Raw genomic sequence first — 21,810 nt, forward strand, 5'->3', positions numbered from 1 at the left:
ATTCCTTAATTTCCCATTGGTTCGCTTACGTTATAAAAAGATAAAGGATAAATTATTTCTACCAGGGCAATTTCCCAATCTCCGTGTAAACTAATGGGTTTGGCCAACGTTGTAGAATACGAGGCTAGAGTATTTTCTGAATTGTTTTTATTCTTATCTCTAGTATTACTAGGAAGAGTTATGTAAATCCCAGACGTCATCTTGCTTAACCCAACTATTAAACGATGGATCATTTCCTAGCCAACTAACGTACTATCAACTCACGTACTATCAACTCTATATCGACGTTTTAGAAACTCTTACACCGTGGTTTTTGCTTTAAATCATCCTAATTACGCCCGCTGGCTTCCCGTGCACATTCAAGACTTGAAATCAATTCCAGACCCATTAAGAGACGAATTTATGAAGAATTGGTCCTTTGCCAAGACGTCTAGATCCTTTTCGTCGATACCTTTAGACCAGGCTCACGAACACAACAACAAGAAAGTTAAGACATCAGGTGGAGCTGTTGGGCTAACGGAAAATCCGTCGGCATTTTAACGATGGATGATTTCAGGTCCTGAGCTTTCTAGACTAGCAGAAGAATTTCCCGCGAGCTTCGGTGTTGTAGATCATAATCTAGAACATCATGAACAAGGTCTCGCCACTCAAGAAACCTTCAAGACACACGTAAACAAACTAATACAAACTATCTCATCTTTTGGTAACCCTTTTACTGATCATCAAGAACTAGCAAACTTAACGACTTGTGACATTGCAGATCCCATTTTAAGTAAAGCTATGAGTGTCATTGAGCATGTAGGTAAAGAGCAATAGCAATCATTTGTTTCCAACGTGCTTACTTGTGGTATCAAATCTATAAACGACGCAATTAAACGGAACAATTTTCCACTGTTCAAAAGACCTCCAATAATACGGTTCTTTTTAGTCAACTTTACGTAGCTTGCCAACTAAGCCAAGGAGACTCAGCTGAATTTTTTCTCACGAAAAACATGCCTGACCACCATCTCTTTCCGAACATGATAAAATTAGACTACCTACACGCAAAGCACAGCTTTTGGAACTCTTCGAATGCGCGGAAGGGGACGTTCCCATTTTTCACACTAAAATATATGACGGGGCTACAGTCATTCACGGACTGTCAACAGGAGAGGCGATTACTTTTAAGGATTACTGTTTTGCTGTATTTTTGCCTTGGCTACAACGACAGCTATTAGGCTGCAGCCGAATTTATATAGTTTTTGACACCTACAGAGACGACAGCCTAAAGGAATCAACAAGAGAAAAAAGAAGCCAAGGCGTGAGAAAGAAAGTGGCAAATGACACGAGAATTCCAAAGGATTTCTCTCTTTTTTTGAGAAATTCAAAAAATAAAGAAGAACTATTCGGGCTTTTAGCAGAATCGGTTAAAAGCGTACAAATTGGAAGTTGAAAAACAGTTTATATTACGCATGGTGAAACTATTATATGCAATTCTTCAGATAACAATATGTCCAACTTGAATCACGAAGAAGCGGATTCGAGGATGATCCTTCACATAATACACGCTGCTATGAACGGTTCAAAGACCATTATGATAAGCTCCGTCGATACTGATGTTTTTGTCATCCTGGTTGGCCAGTTCTACCGTTTAAAACACGATTTTCGAGATATTGACTTGTGGCTTTCTTTTGGGAACGGAAAATTCTTCAGATACTACCACATAAATTCTGTATGCTGCGAGATAGGTGAAGATAAAGCAAGGAGTCTGCCATTTTTCCACGCATTCACCGGATCCGACACAACATCCCAGTTTGCTGGAAAGGGAAAGAAATCTGCTTGGAAAGCTTGGACAGGGTTTCCCGCTGCAACTGAAGTATTTTAATTTCCTTGGCACCAGCCATTTTCACCATTTGTAATTGAGAGTAAAGAGTTTGCGCTTATAAAACAATATACATGCCTCCTGTACAGCAAAACTACATCTTGCAGTAAAACCTATGATATTAGGCAAGAGCTTTTCACAAAAGGAAAATTGGAAAAGTAATGCAAAGTCTTCCTCCTTCACAAGACGCTCTACTTCAACATACAAATAGAGCGCTTTATCAGGCAAGTATATGGCTAGCAAGCCATATTCCTATAATTGAACTACCAAGTCCAGATAGATTTGGATGGAAGAGAGCCGAAAGTCACTGGAGGCCACTTTGGATAACAATACCAGAAGCTTCAGCGTCGTGTAGGGAATTAACCAAATGTGGGTGCAAAGCCATTCCACTTTGCTCAAGAAACTGTATTTGCAACAATAACTCATTAGAATGTACAGCATTGTGTAAGTGCAAAGGTGTATGCGAAAGGGTTATAGAATAAAATAATATTACGAGTATAAATTTGTTGTTAATAAAGTTAAAAGTTGTTGTTCTCATAAGTTAATAAAGTTTGTAAACAAAACTGAAGATTCGAGAACATCACGCAGATAATAATAGGGGTGACACTCAAATGCTTATAACTTGCAACGTTTAAAAGATATATTAATGTATAAGGTATCATTTTAAAGTCTTTTATACGGGCCGCCAGGTTGTCAAATTTGTTTTTTTTTCAGTTTCGTTATTGTTCTTTAAATGTGCATTTTTGAAAAACGGAAATATATATTTTTGCGTTTTATGTCATTTTCATTAAATAAATATTATATTAATCCTTTAAATGTTTCTTTTACTCAATGAATCGCAATTCAATCTTTAATTTAAAAAAGAAAACATGCAAATCTAGCTTATAGAACGCGAGATATGTCGGTTTTTGTGACAGGGACCGTGAAAATCCAAGATGGCGTCATAATTCAAGATGGCGGACGCTCAGCTCAGGCACCCTATATTTAAAATAGTGTATTTATAGTGTACATTCACTGTACCAAGTTTGGTACTTTAATCATCTCTGTAACGATCATTTCACTAAGCGACCGCACTACTCCTCTCGGCTTTGAAGTAAATTCAAATTTCTCATGGACAGTGTATCCCAATTGTTTCAAGCGGTTTGTGGTAGCAACGGTTGACGCGTATCGCGAATTATGGGTCTGTGTATGGTCGCCGTATAACGCTAAGTTTCTATTGATAGGAAAACACTTTTTATAGCCGTGATAATAACAACCGTGATATTGAAACACTTCGTTATCGAGAAGTCCGTCCACGTTAATGTTAAGAATTCTAGGTTCAAATCCATTAAAAGCGGACTGCATTTCCTTCCCTCGTAAGTGAGACATCCATTCAAGCCATTCAATCGCGCCAAAACTCTGGTTACAGTTCATACGATAGCCGAAAGGGGGCACTACACCAATCGTATCGGGCTGTAAAAAGTGTTTCCTAAAGATAAAACTGCATACTCCCGCAATCGTTATCGCGGTTAAGAACGGGTCTATTTCGAATTTATCCATGAAAATAGAATGATACGATAAACAGCCTTGCAAAAGAATGTTTACGTCCTGGCGACAGTACCGGATTAAATCTCTTTTATAATCAAAATAATTAAAGTTGGGGTCCGAATTGTTATACCACTGGATAAATTCATCGTAGGCTAAATGATTAGGGTCGTACGCGTCCATCGGAGGCATGTCATTATGTAGTACGTAATTGGTTTCGTTTGAACGGGCGGGATCAAATTCATGGTCTACGGTATTAAACAATAGATGCGGAAAATGTCCCTTATTTAAATTATTATCTAAACCAAATGTGGAAACGAATTGAGAAAGGGCAAAGGGCATAAAATTTAAGGAATCTAAGAATTTTAATTTTTTATACTGTACATTCATGAATTTGGTCCCGTCTGTCAAGACTTTAGGGGTCCACTTTAAATCGATTATTTTACTTACTATAAATTGCGCGTCGTAACCTTTAGCGTTATGGGCGATACATATTATCTTATCAGCCACTCTGTTAAGCGTACGAAGATACTCCAGAAAGTCGCCGACGGGGTCTTTTGAGAGAAAAATTATCTCCCGAGGACCACTACCGCATTTAGCGCATGCGTACTGACTATCTTTTTCTTCGAAACAGAATTTAAACGCTTTTTGCGAAACGCATAAAATTGGTTCGTGAATCAAAGCATGGTCATCAGTACGCTTTGTTTGTGTACATTCCAAGTCATAAAAAACAAAGACTTCCGTTTCTGGAGTACTTCTCTTAGTTGGTGGTGATTGTTCATTGTCGGAGTCGTGGACCCGTTTATTATTGCTATTTATTCGAGAACGAGTAGTTTTATCGGCCGAATCTTTACGGTCGGTCTTTAAAGGTTGCATATAACATAAATGACCAGCGGTGTTAAACTCACTACATGAAAGGCAATAGGTCTCTCCGCAAACGTGTACTGTCTCGCGCTTAAACATACTGAGAAATTTTCCGCAAAGATTACAAACGTAAATTTTATTACATAAGGGCTCGGGTACTGATAAATGGTAATCGTAACAATTTTGATTAGGGAAAACTCTTAAACATGTTTGACAAGTTATTTTACTCACTCCCTTTATGCAATCTTGCTTTCTATAACAAGCGTTACAGAAAAGTGAGCATTTATGATCTGTAAGATTATTATATCCTATCAAACATTTTTCGCAAAATCTATTAAACGCGAAAAGGGGCTTGGGGTTAGTAATTACGTTGAAATGTGTGTCAATATTTAAAAGATAAAGCCGTTTTCGGAGAGGTCCATTGCATTCCCTCTCTTCATCCACGTCACCGAAAACAATTACAGGAACTGGATTGCGTAATCAAAAAACGATAATGCTGTATTCGGGCAAGATTTCTTGGAACCGAGTTAAAGCGTCCGGCCCTGAGCATTCGTTATCAGATAACGCAGCGTAAGCTTAACGTTTCCTAGCCTCCAAGGTCTGTAACTGCGCTTCAAAGTTCTTACCCCTACTTCGTCTTATGGTGTTATATTTTCATTTAAGTTCTAAATCATCTTTATTATTCATATGCTCTCGGTGAGTCATGGCTACTACAAGAGCTCTAGCTAAACAAATTTTATCAGGGTTATTTATTGTAATGGTACATTGTTTATAAAAATAAAACTCTTTTTCGAGGGAAATACCTAACATAACTGGTCTAGTTCCTCCTTGCGGTAATCTAACTCGGTTAAAAGTAACCGTAACGATTCCTTCAAAGAAACACCCATCGTTCTCGGATCTGTAGCTTTTTTCATCGATATACGTCATCAACCATTGCAAGTCTAATTGATCCCTTCGCCGGAAACTGACGTGAATTTGAAAACCGGGTTTAGTGACGTTGACGAAAGAAACCGAAACCATATCAGAGGGCAAACAGTGTTCCAATAGGGTTTCCATCAACGTATAAATACCATTTTCGATATTATTTTCTAACCGGACATTTAAAGTCCGTCCCATTAGTCCGAAATTTGGGAAATTTTGGACATTATTATTTAATATTTTAATAGAACCTGGTAAGTTAGGAAAGGACGGATGCGTTATTGGAACGTCAACTAAACCACCTCCAACTTGAGGAGGAGACGAAGCGGGGTCTGCCAAATTCACGTTTTTCTCAGCAACTATTGCCTGAGACAAGGGTGGCGAATACTGCGGGGCTCGTGAGGGGCCAGCGATAGCTATGGGGTCGTTATTATGCTGAGGGGTAATATTACAAAGAGGGCTTTTAGCCGTACGGGCAGCCAACAACGCTTTCGCTTCCTCGGAACATTTCGGTCGCCCTAGCAGCAGTGGCAGTAAGTTCCTCCGCGTCCCGTCGGGCAACTTCAACTTTCTCAGCTAAGCGCTGAATGCCCTCCGTACTGGGCGACGACATGATAAAATTATCTTCCAAAGATAAAGAGTGGCACGTGTCATCTGATTCTAGAAAGGGTGAGGGAGCATCCGTAGGCGTATACGAGGGCGAATTACGTACTTCTTCGGGTGGGAATGAACTAGGTCTTAAAAGGGGTGAAGGTAAATTCACGATAGGGGCTTACAGATTTGGCTGGTTAGTTGATATTCTCTAAGATAATCTCGTACCATTGTCATTTCATTTAAACGTTCAACCTGTGAATCTGTTACTACAGACTCTGGTGAGGGGGGTACTGACTCAAGGCTATCGCTTAAATCTATTACCTCCATTTCTGGAGAATCAGGTAAAGTAATTATGGGTACTTCAGGGAGCTCGTTATCAGTTATATCAATCAATTCAGGAGAGTCGATTATAATCATTTCCGGGGTATCAACTAAATTAATTTCTGGGTATTGTAAACCTTTCATTTTAAGGCCAATTTACTTTGAAAATGAAACCTAATTCCAAAAATTACGATAAAAAAAATCAAAATAAACTTACGTAGAGAGAGAGAGAGAGAGCGCTTCAAAAATCCAGGTACTAGAAGCACAAAGGACAACAATAGAGTGACGTTCCCCCGGTTCAGGCACCCTCCTTATATAGGGCCGAGGGGAAGATAGTAAGCTTATCTGTTATTCCCAAAGAACTTGTTCACTTCTCGAGAATATATTAGGGTTATTCTAAAATTTATACTTATTTACGAAAATATTCCATTTAACTTCATTTCTGATATGGACTCGGAAGTCCAAACATCGGCCATAAACGCCTTCCTGAAACAACCTTCTAAAATTATAGCCGTAGTGATAATTTTAATTACAATTTTCTTATTTGAGTTCATTTTATGGTATTTTGAAAACGTTTCTACCGTAAAATTGTAACTTTTTTCACTGTAGTTCACAAAATGGTATTAAAAGTATACTAATTGTATTGTTTTCTAGGATGATTGCATCACAAGCTCTCGAGAGGAATCTACATTGGGTTTTTTCCAAGTGGGTAAAATTATGACCTCAAACCATGGGAATCATTAGTTGCAGATCACGAGACAGCTTAATTAAGTACGTAGAGCTGTTATCTCAGAGAGAGAGCCAATAGAATTTGAGGGTTATATGAAGTTTAGATCACGTGATGGATTAATCTCAACAAGATAGGAACTGATTAATCTCCCACGCGTCATTTCTCTCAGAGACGCTGAACTGAAAAGAAGTGCATCCGCTTTGCTCCCTTCGTCTACCGTAAACATGGAAAAACGTTCTATTGGTAAGCATTATTTTTAACACTAAATTAACTCTATTTCAATAGACCGAGGCTTAACATTTTCATTTTCTATAGCCGAGACTCATACCGTAGTACTACAAGATTTTAATAATTTGCTCGTAGATAATCCAATTAACCTGTAAACTTAGTTACTTCAATTTGTTTTCATTGTGTAATGTACAAGATAACCATTTAATGGATTATCTGATAGTACCTACTAACATGTTAAACATAGTTCTAAAATAAAAAATTAAATGTAAATAACTTGTTTTATTGCCTAGAGAGTAGAAATTATGGTTACCCGGAGGGCCGTTGGGGGATTGGGGGAGGAAAGGGGGAAAGCAGAGAGAGAGAGAAAATCTTGTTGTTACCGCTGGGGAATTGTGATAAGATATCTGGGGGATTGTGATAACTCGGAAAGAAGCAGAGAGAAAATCTTGCGATTACCATTGGGGATGAAAGGGGAAAGCAGAGAGAGAGAGAAAATCTTGCGATTACCTTTGGGGGATTGTGATAAGATATCAGATTCATTATCTCAATCCCCAGGGATAATCCTTCTCTCTGACCGAAATGCTGAGGCCAATATATTTCCAAAACCATATCCTCTTTGTACGGCTACTCCACGGTATACCGGAATTGATCCGTGACCAATTTGATTTCAGTTATAGTTATTATAGTCGTTTAGAGAAACGTAATCTAAATTACGCGGAGATATGTTTCTCCTTTGACTTGCTAGCCAGAAATGAACAAAAGAACGATTTTACTACTGATTTTATAGAGAAGTCCATGTTCTTCGGGGTCTAAATTGAAGAGTGACGTGAACTTTTCCTCGTTCGAAATGTAGTTATTTGTTATAAACATATAATGGGGTCTAGAAAACTCTTTCTTAAAAGTATCTTAGTCTTTTCCTTGAATACTTATAATACGTAATAAGAGAACATCTGAATCTCCAACCGATCGACTTTGTATTATATCAGAGTATATGAACAGAAAATGTAACCCAGCGTCCATATCACAGCTAAAAGGCGCTGTCATGCAAGTAACTATAGTTACATCTTTACCCGAAATTATCGTGAATCCTAATATAATGGCGATTTCATGCGGTATGTAAACTTGGTTAATTCCTTTAATTTCGACTACATCCCGCCGTTTAGTTTTGTTGTAATAAAACTCGACCCTCAATTTAATTTGTCCATCATCATCGAGTGACTTAATCTCTATTAATTCTTCGCTATAGACGTAATATCACTGGCCTGTGGAGCGTGTACGTAACTTGTCGTTTTCAAAATTATCTCACGTTGTTTATGTTATTTTTAATTCCCTTCTCTCGGGCAGCCCGATAAAGACCGCGAATGCCTCCGTTACTACCGGCGTCCTTTACATTGAATTATATTTCTTCTAGCTTATCCATTCCTCGTACAGTTCATTTTCCGTTCGTGATACCAGTACGCGAAATCAAGTAGTACAAAAACGATAATAATAAAAAGTAACAAAAACGCCGTAATAACTTTGGGTGATTTTAAGTATGATATCGATAAAGAGGTTATCAACCCAGACTGAGTAGGCTCGTTGCCTCATTCCAGGTTGAGGTGTAATTCGTTAATTAAAAAAGTGAAACCTGATTTTGGGTTATATTCTTTATTTCAAATTTATCGAACTCAATAATCCATTACCATACATTGATTCGGGACTTGGGGGATAATAATCTATATTATCGTACACGTTCTCTGGTGAATCGTTAGAAATAATAGGAACATTATCAATGGGAACTTCAAAGGATAATTTATTTTTTACAAGTGATTTGGGTACATTTTCCTTTGTCAACAATTTATAAAGGTTATCTAATCCAACAATTTCGTGTTTCGGTTTGGTTTTGTATCCTTTAACTGATTCGTGTAAATTTTACATGATATTATATCTAAATATAGGGTGTCCTTTATAAATAAGTTCACCACTGGTAGACCATTCAATTTTACTGTTTCTTTCAATGCACTTGTACAAAGAAATGACGGGTTTAATCTGGTATCGCGATTGCTATTTCCGAATACCAATCTTTCTTTCTTTTCGGTTCTTCAACGATTTTCGAATTCTTAGTTCTTTTGTTACGTTATAATAAATGGTTGTACAACTCCACTTTTTGTGATTGATTAAGTTTCTTATTATTTAAAAACAGTTTTCGTATCCAAGTTTTGGTTGTGAATTGAGTCGTCGATAAACGTCTTCGGGAACTAGGATCATCTGTCTAGCAATTTTTAATAGCTCTACTTATAGCCGCACTGCTCACAATTGAAAGAAGTGTTGCTACGAGTAAAGGTTCGTTTCCACCAGCGCGCGATAGAGTGCGTAAGTGCCTACGCGCTACAAAAAGCGTCAAAAATTTACGCTTTGCGATGCGAAAAAGTCCTTTACGCCCCGCGATTTCAAATTTCTAAATTTGACGCCGCGCAAAGGTGACGCAAAACTTTCAACCAATCAGAACAAAGAATATAAAGCTTTGATCAGAAAGAGCCTCAAATAAAATGGCGGAACGTAAGATGAAAGTTGCAAATGAAATCAAATTCATTGATAATGAGTTTTTCATTGAAACCGTGAGGCTGTACAAATTTCTCTACGACAATTCATTACGAGATTTCAAAGATACAAAAAAGAAAAAAAATGCGTGGACTGAAATAGGAAAGAAGTTTGGATTATCACGTAAGTAAATTCACACTGGGCCCTAGCCTATGTAGTTGAAGTAGTTCTGCTCTGTCAGGCCAATTTAATAGTCAGTTACATTACATTGATTACCAATTATACAAGTAATAATATCAAAAGAAGAAAAAGATATTATTCTTATATGGAAGCATGCTGAAAGTTAATTTTCATTTAAAGCTAATGTCAGCCCAAAATAGGTTGTTTCATGGTAACTGAAAATATTATGAGGCACAGCTAGGGAGGGATGATTTCCTGGAGGCAATAGTTAACATAGGTTATGGTTTCTATCTTGAATTAACACAATGAAGAAGGGAAATTATTAACACTAAGCTGGGTGGTTGTTTTAATAAAATGTCAGCCCATAATAGGTTGTTTCGTGCAATATTTATCCGCTAACTGAAAATATTAGGTGGCAAAGCTAGGGAGGGATGATTTCCTGGAGGCAATAGTTAACATAGGTTATGGTTTCAATCTTGAATTAACACAAAGAAGAAGGGAAATTATTAACACTAAGCTGGGTGGTTGTTTTAATAAAATGTCAGCCCATAATAGGTTGTTTCGTGCAATATTTATCCGCTAACTGAAAATATTAGGAGGCCAAGCTAGGGAGGGATGATTTTTTGGAGGCAATAGTTAACATAGGTTATGGTGTCAATCTTGAATTAACATAATGAAGAAGGGAAATTATTCACACTTAGCTGGGTGGTTGTTTTAATAAAATGTCAGCCCATAATAGGTTTTTTCGTGCAATATTTATCCACACTAAAGTTTATTCCATGAAGATTTGGCTATAGTTAAGCCTTCTTTACTGGGGAATAGCAAACTGTATAAAGGAACAGTTCCGTGGTACATTTCTGGAAAGCTCATCGATGAGCTTTACATCTATCTCAATGAAGTTAAACGTGTTTATTATCTTATTAGCGAAAATGTGGAGAATAAAATTCATGATTATATTAAGAAAAAAATGTTACGGTTGTGAAATAGACCGCCCTTCCCAAATACAGCATGATTGTTTAATGATGGAGTGGGATCTGAGGGTGGAATTACACCTCTCAGAATCTATAAATAATTTAAACTATTTTGTAATTTATTCCATTTATTCAGGTCAATCATTTCTTAAGAAAAGGTTTTGTGAAGTCGTTATTAGTAAAATTTTTTTACTCTGAAAATAGAACGAAACTTCTTAATTAAATAACTTAATACTCTCAAAAAGTGTAATTTCTTTAATTGGATTTCAACTTACAACATCCTTTTAATGCTAGCGGGTGCCACACAGTCTGGAAAAAGCGTGTTTATAGCATCCATCATCAATTATAAGGATATTTGTATTTTCCCTCCACCTGAGAAAATAATATGGCGTTATACGGAGTATCAACCTTAACTATTCAATTCAGTATTAGATGACATACCCACAGTTGAATTCCACGAAGGGCTATTGGATGTGAAAATTTTAGACCCAAATATCAAAAACTTAATAATTTTAGACGATTTACTTTGTAAGAAAAGTAATAATCAAGATGTCACCAATCTGTTTATTCGCGGATCACACCATCGAAACACATCATTCTTTATTTAAATGCAAAATTTGTTTTACCCTGGAAAGGAAATTATAACATTACATTTAAACGTGCATTATCTGATAATTTTCAAATCTCCAAGCGACAAATCAGCCATATTTCATTTGGCTAGACAAATATACCCCACCAACACTAAATACGTCATCGACGCCTTCCACCAATTATCTACTGCTAGATATTTTGGTTATTTATTGGTTGACCTGAAACCTGCCACCCAGATGATCATAGGCTACGGACAGGACTGATACCTGGGTTAGAGGCTGCAGTTTTTGTACCAAAATGAAGAAAGTTCACTACCATAGATATTTTTAATGTATCTGACTACTTGTAATTCGTGTCAGAAAACCGCGGCTATCAAATTCGCTAATAATGACGCCCTAAAATCAATTGTTGAATGTCAGATGAAGGGAAGAAGCAGTTGAAGAAACACTGTCACACTATCAGGAAGATATCTAAATCCAATTCTATAGCAAAGCGAAAAAAGATTCTTATTCAGAAGGGTGGATTTCTTCCTTTATTGTTAGCACCTCTTTTATCTATTGTGAGCAGTGCAGCGGGTGCGGCGATAAGTAGAGCTATCAAGAATGGCTAGAGAGATGATTTTAGTACATGAAGAAGTTTTTCGCCGGATAAATACACAACCCAAAATTGATGAAAACTTGGATACGAAGACCGTTCTAAATAATCAGAAGCTTAATCCATCTCAAAAGGTGGACCTGTATAACCGCTTATTACAACGGACTATTAGCAAAAGAACTAAAAAGAATGAAATGGATATTTAACCGAAAAGGAAGGACCGGTATTCTGAGATAGCCATCACCATTCCGAATTCTTATCTTAAAGGCCTAGGTTTTCTTCTGCCTGTCACCCTGGATATTTACTTGCCCTCAACGCTCCCCTTGCATATACGCTCACCGCAGCACACCTTTTTGGAGAAGATCCGTCAGCGAAATGCGCCTTTCGAATGCGTCGTTTTCTGCCTGCCAGTGTGTGCCCCATGGAGAGAAAAAAAAAGTCCGTGAGTTAGCCACTTCTTTTGACCCCCATCTTTTGTCATCGGCCGCTATCGTGTAGATTAGACCAATTCCCGGAAAATCAACCTTCTCGGGACGAAAAGATAATTTCAAAATTGGCTGAGCGCGTACCAACGCTCACTATATAGTTAAACGTCCAAGGCATTACCTTTACATTCAGCTGAGGGTCGTCCCTCCTTTGCTCATAAAAAAGAGAACCAGATTTGTAAGAATAAATAAAGCCAAGATATGGGATATTGGTTTACAGAATAAACGGTTTGAAATTTTCAAAATCGGATTCGGCGTTAATGGGATAGCATAGACAAGTAACATTTTGAAATTTTATTAAATTAATTAGAAACTTGGCTTCCATTTAACTGTCAGATGAATAATATTTTAGAAATAAGGACTGACGCGATAATGAAGTTTATCGGTGCATTATTCGGTTTACCAAATGTTGTTATAAAGTAAATATTCTGTGAATAAATTTAGGACTCATTAACTTAATTTAAAGTACACTTAATTTTAAAGGGAGCATTAGTCAAAAAACAACAAACAAAATGAAAAAATAATATTTTTATAAAACAATTTTCATACAGTTCAAAGTTTTTACATTATAAAGGTCACGGGCTGGTGAACTCGCCAAGAGTCGCCAAAGAAGTGGCCGTGCCCAGATAAATTCGTTGGAAAATTTCGACGAATATCCGAGATCCACACTAAAACGGGTGAGGTGGGGTGGGGGGGGGGGGGTGGTTCTGAGAGTATAAAGGCAATCTAAAGTGCAATCCTTTACATACAATAAAAAGATTCCTAGAAATATTTTTGGATAAATTCATCATATGAAATTCGTTTTTGTACGGATAAGTTATCGGATTATTTCTTTCGTAGCTAATATAAAATACGCGCGGCCTTTAGTGACGTTTCGAGCGTAAAAAATTTCGTTTCAAAAAGAGGCTGTCATCTGGGGAATTAAAGTAGTATACCTGCAAAAGATCACCGAGAAAAAATGTAACGGTGTGGTTTAGATCTCGAAATGCTAAAAACAAATTTCAGCAGGAATGGATTCAAGCTTAATCCTCGAAAGACATCCCGGCAAGTGATATCATAATTGAATCTCTGGATCTATTAATTGCAAAAGACCCTACTAATAGCCAGAAGAGTTATATAATTAGTACCGAAAATAACCCAAAAACCAATTTAGGTACCCCGTGTAAAAAAGTTATTACACTGTTGTTCGATAACGAAGATGAATAAAAGAATCTTGGTGAGAGGTACAAAATGGCCATAAATACTTTACAATCGGATTTCTCAGTAAGCGAAATGATAAATCGAGGTTTATTTTATTTTTGGATAAAAGAGATAAAAAGTCAAATGCCAACGAAAATCAATTATCCGTTGATTCGAATGATACCATTTTATATTAAGAAAATACTGGTGACGAAGATATCTCATTGGCTGAACCAGTTTTTCTTCACGCTCAAATGGAATCAACTTTTATCGAAACAGAACTTTCATCGGTTAACTCTAACAGTATTGGACCGGAAGTAAATTCAACAAGCCTTACTATTGAAAATTAAACAGCAGCTAATGAAGAACCGTCACGGGTTTCCAATGATGATGAAGCGACGTTTTTTGTTGGTCAATGTTCATCAATAATGCAGTTAGTCTCTATAATTGAAAACCACGGAGCAAATTGTTCAAGTCCTTTGTTTATGGAGAGAAAAAATATCAAGGGCATGTTTTGGATTTTGCATTACGATGCGACAATAATCACGAAATATAGAGTGCGCTTCCTCTTCAAAGATTGGAGACAATTACGTCACAAATTACATCTAGCTTACGTAACAAGTGGGATGCTGAAAACTCACTACACCAAATTTACGAAAATTGGTAAAATAGGTACTACTTCGTGTTCACAGTTCAAAAATATCGAAAACACTAACAAAGTAGCGATAGACGTTGAATTTATAATGTCAACTTCTGAAGCCCTTCACCAAGAGATTTCTTTGACAACTACTGAAAAGGGGGTTCGAATAGAAACTGACGCCAGACATGCCCATTGAAAAAATTCGTACCACACTGACGTCGTGGCGCTTGGCATGCAAACACACAAGGTTTTGAACCTTCAAAACGTCTAAAAAACCGAGGATACTTGCAGCCAGTGTCACGTCGAATATACGAACATTTCGACCAATCAAACATTACAGTGCTTTAGCATTCGCACGACAGGAATTTGTAAGTAAACAAAATGTTACGCGAAGAAAGACGAAACACGTACAATTCAAACGACCGATGACATGTTGCCAAGTCAGTTTGGAAAGAATTTGTTGCCATTGCCAAAGGATCGCATAAATATCATGGCGTTACATGGCACGAGGAGCTACGCGACAAAGCAGCGGCCACTCGAAATCCTTTTATTGGTCTATGGACCACGGTAAAGGCGATCCCGAAGTGCTGCGAAGTTTATTGGAAAAACTTATGCAGCATTTTCAAAATGATAATTCGAAATGTTACGAAACTTCCAGGTGCAAAGAGGGGAACTACGCTATGAAAACTAAAATAATTCAAGATCCCATTGCAGCTACCCTCCTAAAAAGATTCATCTTGAAAAATAACGTGTACAAAAATCCGTCAGACTATATATATGCGAGAGATACGTATTACGTTGAATCTTTCAATAATACCTGCTATACTAATCGTCATAAAAATGGCACCATTCAATTGCACCCATTATGCACCACAGTCGATTTATAATGCACCATAATAGTTAGGGGAAAAAATAATTTGGGGCCTCATTTTTCACTTTTTCACGGGGACAGATTTAATTAGGCACCCCTCACCCCCTTTCACCAATCGCCCGGAAAATGGTGCCAAACAATTGCACTCATTAGGCACCACAGTCGATTTATTATGCACCATACTAGTTAGCGGAAATAATTAATTTTTAAATTTAAGCTTGCCTTTTTGAACTTTTAGCGGGGACAAATTTTCGTCTGGCCACCCCCAATTTTTACCAATGGCCCTAAAAAACCGTTCTCTAGTCGCAATAAAAATGGTGTCATTTACACATACACATTCGGAAATATGCCCCATTCAGGGCCGCTTTATCCAAAAGGCAGACTAGGCAAAATGCCTATGGACTACGAAACTTGTAGGAGAAATTACGGTCTACGACTTCATATATTGAGTTTTTTGCCTAGCTTTTCAATGGTTAAAACGGCCCTATTATGTTCTACCATAAGTGTATAATATTCTACAAAAGTATGACACTTCCTCTTCTAAACATGCAAAACGTTTACTGAGAGCTAGTCACAAGAGAGACTATAAAACGGGCTTTTCCGCCGTTTCGCGTCCGCTTTCTCTCTTGTCTGGGATAGCCTTTGACGGCGCCTTGCTAGGGGGCGATTTTCTTACCGTGATGACGTCACTCCGTGAATAGCTTTCAGTAAAATATTTCCCAAATATATATATATATTATAGACTATGGTACTACCCATTCAGGGCCGCTTTATCCAAAAGGCAGACTAGGCAAAATTCCTAGGGACTACGAAACTTGTAGGATAAATTACGGTCTACGACTTCATATAATGAGTTTTTTGCCTAACTTTTTAATGGTTAAAACGGCCCTATTAAGTACTACCATAAGTTTGAAGATTTGCTACAATTGCTATTCCTGTTACACATTTTATTTTATTTTAAAAAAATGTGCAGTTCTATAATTTTCAACTTACAGAATATAACAAGTTGGCGAGCCAAAATATACCTCTCCTCGGAAGAATTGTCCCTAGTGGTATTAATTTCTCGAGACGTCCCTTAAAGATATCTCCGCAATTCAAAGTTATTCACTAAAAACGTAATCCCGGTTCAATCCCGACCGGTATAAATTTTTTATTTTAATTAAAATAATTGAGACGAACAACCGAGTTAAATTTATTCATAATATTATAAATTAAGTAGTTACAACAACGATTTAGACGTACTAAAACAATGCACAATTGAATTTAACCCTATTTACAGAACAAGGTTATCAATCAGTTAAATATAAAACGAAGCAAATTTTAATGAAAGAAATATCTACAGAGGGTAATTGTATTTTTCTCGCTTACGAAATACTTGCCGCATCTTTAACGTTCATTTTATTTCAACACTCGCGCTTGATGAAGATACCGTAGAATAGCTTTATTGGACATCTGGTAGTGGACGACTCGTAGACTTCCTGTTGACGTTGTGACACATATCGCATGAAAAAGACAAATACCGTCCAATTTCCAATATCATATAATGACTCGCACACCCAGGAAATCAATGACTGCATTAGGAATCGTAGATGTCCAAATATCCACACCAATAAAAAAAATAATGAACAAGAAGCGAAAAACTTACCATTCACAAAGCACAGAAATACACTCGACTAAACGACAGCTCGTATATCAATAAATGACCGTAGACGGAATAGTTAGGGCTCTTTATAAATAAAACAAACGAACCCAATTGATGAACTGCATTAAACATCTTAATCAGTCGAGCAAACGTTTAAAAAAAATTACGAAGTAATGAAGACCCAGTTAAAAACCCAGACCAACATAAGTGTAAGAATGATAAAATACGCGAAAAAGTAGATAAGTCCATAATTAAAAGGGATAATATAGCTAAATCCTAAACAAATTTTAAGAAATTTAAAAACTTACTAATAACTCGTACCGATAGGTCTTCGAGCAACGCGAAACTCGGATCAAATAGATCTTCGAGTAATAAACTAAATTAAAAATAAATAAAATAGCCAGAAATTCCAACGGTAGACCGGTTTCGTTCTATTTGGAACTCGTCAGTACCGTGCGGGAAATCTGGCTGGCGACTATCAAATCGAAAAGAGAAGTCTTTGTATTTTTCCTGAAAACGTTATTTCTTTTAGGAAGCATTAAAAGCTTAGTCTCTCTCCTCGCAAAAAACTGATTTGGTTTACTACCGTAATAAACGAAAAGAAACAATTTGTCAACAGTGGGGTTCGAACCCACGCCCTCTTTCGAGGATCAGAGCTTAAATCTGACGCCTTAACCGCTCGGCCATCCTAACTGGCAAGTAGTTGTATTTTTCCTGATAACGTTATTTCTTTTACGAAGAATTAAAAGCGTAGTCTCTCTCCTCGCCAAAACTGATTTAGTTTACTACATTAATAAGTGAAAAGAAACAATTTGCCAGAAGTGGGGCTCGAACCCACGCCCTCTTTCGAGGATAAGAGCTTAAATCTGACGCCTTAATCGCTATTTCTTTTACGAAGCATTAAAAGCGTAGTGTCTCTCAAAAAGAAACAATTTGTCAGAAGTGGGGTTACAAAGCTTACTGCCAAAACAATGCAACTGACTGTTAATTGTCAATCGACGCCACTGGTTCAATTGTTAAACAATAGAAAAGATCTAGCGGAAAAAGTGGGCATATATTTTGATATGAAGCGACAGTTCACGATAGGAACATAATAATCATTACGCGGTAACCCAAATGCTCTCCGAGGCGCACGACGCAACTTCTATCCACCTTTGATTGCATATGTGGATAAATGCTGGTGCAATTAAACCAAGAGAATGCGTGACAGATATGTCCCAAGCCCTACTTCACGCAGTATGTGGAGCCTTCGGAGATTGCTTGTCGCTGAACGATTACGTGTCCCGTTGCGCGGACATTTTATTATAAAGAAATTTAATTACATTAGATGCAATGTTGCTCACACTATGACACTGATTTCCAGTTGGCCACGTATAAAAGGCGAAAAAGTGAGAACTCGGAAGTTTTTTCTTCACGCGATGGGCCAAGTGATAAACAGCGAAACCATTTCCGATTTGGAAAAACTCCTGGAAGCTATAGTTATTGTTTCGCTAATTGACACAGAAGGTAAAAGCATTATTACTGGAAAAGAAAACAAATGTGAATTAAGAAAGTTATGGCTCCAAGGCAAAATATCCGGAGCGGCTCAATCAGAAACTATTTACACTCTAGACGAATCAAAGCCAGATGTCTCCCATCACATAGACGGGGATAGCGCAACTGACTCGTCTTTCGAAAACTGGATCATTCAATTAATTGACAAATGCCAACTCGAAATATTTCAGTCTGATTTCCCAGAAAATAATCCCGAAGAAGAAGGAAACCGGGGAAACCAACAACTTGTACCTCATTTAAAAAAGATGTAGTTAAATGGGCTAAGCTTTTACCACTTTGGACGTCATTAAAGAGACCGTTTTTTTTTAAATTTGGAAGTGTCGTCGCTACCAGTGCAGCAGTTGAAAGCAGTTTTAACGATTTAAAACAAAGAGTTTTTAAAAACCATTCACTTCCACTAAGAATTAACGAATTTCTCGCTATACATATCAAATCTCTAATCGGAAGAATGAACCTAATTGGATCAAATTCGCGACACAGAAGCAATCCATTAAGCCCATCTCATCTACGTCAAAGTAAAACAGTCATAAAGAATTTACATTTACACGTTATGGTGAGTAATATGAAAATATTTTTATTATGTCACTATTATGAGTCACCACTGTAATGCATCTATCAGTGATGATTTTTTTGGGAAATAGTGTAAGACGCTGTTCACATAATACGTAACTCAAAAATTTAGTAAACGAACACCCTTCGTCCTCTAATAAGACAGAGTGATTATTGGAAACGCCCCACTTTCTAAAGAAGGTAACGAATACTTAAACCCCGAAAATTACGTTAATACTGTTAGTCTTAAAATAAATAATTTTTTTCAGAATTAATCTTATATATTTATTGCTTTGCCTATAGAAAACTAATCTTAATTTTACAAATAAAACAAGAACTAGATTGTGACTGTAAGGGAAAATTATTGATAATTTACGTTCCAGTAGTAAAAATACATGTACGATATGTGAGAAACGTTTAGTAAAGCTTATTCAAACTCCCTTCCTTCTTAAGGTGTTACGTAGATTGTGAACGACTGAAAAGGTAACCGTTAAAGCATAGCGCCGTTAACGCCGAATCGCCGAAATGTTCTATTCGGCCAATGATGTGTCATTTTTTTTTATAAAAAGGTTTTTCAAAATAATATTTAAAAAAAAGCATTATGAAATTTTTGAAACGAAAGTGTAATATTTAACATTTGTGCAAATGTTTAATATGCCTATGATTTTTCAAAAATTGGTGAAGGAATAATTTTAATAAAACTGCACCACTTAACCAGTGGCGGCGCCAGAAATATTTGACAAGGTAGGCCAAGTACGTGGAGCCCCTATTTTTAATTTGTTTGGACCCCTTAGATGAATTTTGGGAACCCTATTTACCTAAAGCTAGCCATGGTGCGTAATGGGTGCAATTGAATGAAACCAATTTCAGGGCGATCAGTGAAAATAGGGGCGGTTAGACGAAAAACATTTCCCGCTAAAATTTAAATGTCTATTGAACTTCTTTGATTTTAATAATTTAATCAGATTTATTTTCGTGTTTTGGCTTTACGAAATAAATATTTCTTTTACACGTGGGACGCGAAAGCGCAATTAGCAAAACCAGTAAGGCAGTGTCTTCTCCGACCAGCGCTACCTTTTCGTGAATTTCTTCAAGCGCTATCGGCATCTTCTTTCGCTCTCTTTACTGTGAAACCGTGTTCCAGGAACTTGATTAACAAGTTCTCAATAAAAGACTGTTTGTTTCGAGGATTTTCAGGAATGTTTCTTGAGATGTTGACACTTGAATATTGTCCTCTATTTTCATGTCAGTAGCCATAATTTTAGAATATCTCGTACGTTGTTCCTCACCTTTTGTCGTTAGTGTTTCGTTGTATCCATCAAAAACTATAGTGGCATTAGCACCATAATGTTTTTTTAACAAATTCTGCATACAGGGACAGAACTTCACCGTAAGTGCATGGACGAGGCCACACTACTCGGTGAAGTAGAAACTCACCATCTACGACTAAATGAATGAAATCCAAGTTCGATTGGTTTTATGAACTATTTTCTTCTAGTATGTTGACTAGAGTAGCTGTGTTGGTTTGCCTAAACAAATTTTTGTCAAAGAGTGCCGGGGCGATTGATGACAGCTCAAATTGAAGATATTTATCTAAGTTTGCTCAACCTTGTAAGGCACTGGCAATAATACCAAAAGGTTGCTGTGGGTTCACAATTATCTCGTCTTCGTCAAATCGAACGGAATTTTTCATCGCTGCTAATAGTCCTTCCTACCATGCGCTTTATGGATTCACTACCTACTTCTAAAGCTGAATCACTATTTATTGTAGTATCTGCGATTAAACCTGAAGCAAGAGACACCAGGGAAGACTATCTTAAATGGCGAGTGGTCTCTTAACCATACATAAAGTATTGACGAGTCTTTGACATCACGTACTTGTCTAGAGTCTCTAACTTCGACGTGTTGTTCAGATGTAGCTGCAGTGACGTCAAAATAATCTTCTAGGGCCTCACTTATAAGGGCACATACTGGAGTTGTTAACACCCATCTAGCAATCGTACTTTCAGTTAAACCACTTCCGCTTGTTAGCCTACCCGCCACCTTCATAGATCGCATCAGAACTTGTTCGATAGTCATGTCAGACCAGATTCCGGACCAATATTTAATTGAGCGTCTAACGGTAAAATACCAATTTTTAGTGAAATTGTTAAACTCTTCCAACGACATTGAGTTTTCGAGCTCAGACATTTGCTGTAGGTATAGGTGAGCTGATTTGGCGTAAGCTAAATGTCCCGAAGCGTGTAATTTAGGCAACATTTATTGAAATCAGTATAAGTGTAAAGACAAATGTCCACTCCGCTCGGCTCTAACAAACAAGCGCATGACTTCAACCAGCTCAAAATATAATACCCATAATTTAGCTGTTCGACTTGTCTTACTTATGTTTTCTTTCAGAGTCTCAAAAATTAGAGATATTTTTTCGTACTTCATAACACTCCTGCATCTCATCAGTAGTTATTACATTAACTCCTTGTGTTTACGCTTGATATTTTACTTTAGACTTTCATCTATTGTGGGCATAGTATCGAGTATAAGCTTTCCAACGGCCTTTTGGGTTAGGTAGTGAGCTCTAAGAGCTCGCGAGTACGCGTGTCCACTGATTAAATGTGGAACTAAAGCTTTAGCGTAGATAGTCTCCCATAATTCTGATATTCCACTTCCAGCCATTATATACCCCACAGCTCCCATGAATGGCATACGAGTATGGAATCCTCCAAGCCGTACTACGATCGATGATAGCTCTTCTGGTACTGACAGGACCATTTCAGCAGCCTTAATGTAAAGTTGCTGATCAAACGTTACAATGCATGATTGTTGATTATAACGGCGACATTGCTCAAGAGCGAAGTTAAGTGAAGTGTAGATTAAGGAAAGATTAGTAGGGTTGAGGTTTACAAAAGGTAAAGTTAGGACTTTCCTTTCTTCAAACGCTGTCTCGCCGCTAGTAGTTAATTGCATGTAGCCGTTCCATTCCGGACCAGGATACTG

At 37.2% G+C, this 21,810-nt stretch overlaps 1 non-coding gene across 1 annotated transcript; it reads right to left on the reverse strand.

Moving 5' to 3' along the window:
• Window positions 1-17,326: 17,326 nt before the first annotated feature.
• TRNAL-UAA (transfer RNA leucine (anticodon UAA)) lies at window positions 17,327-17,409 on the reverse strand. Its single transcript has one exon. It is a non-coding gene; the product is annotated as a tRNA-Leu (tRNA).
• Window positions 17,410-21,810: the final 4,401 nt, after the last annotated feature.

Source organism: Leiobunum rupestre, chromosome 7, assembly GCF_980474605.1.
Source record: "Leiobunum rupestre chromosome 7, qqLeiRupe1.1.hap1, whole genome shotgun sequence".
Lineage (NCBI taxonomy): Eukaryota > Metazoa > Arthropoda > Arachnida > Opiliones > Sclerosomatidae > Leiobunum > Leiobunum rupestre.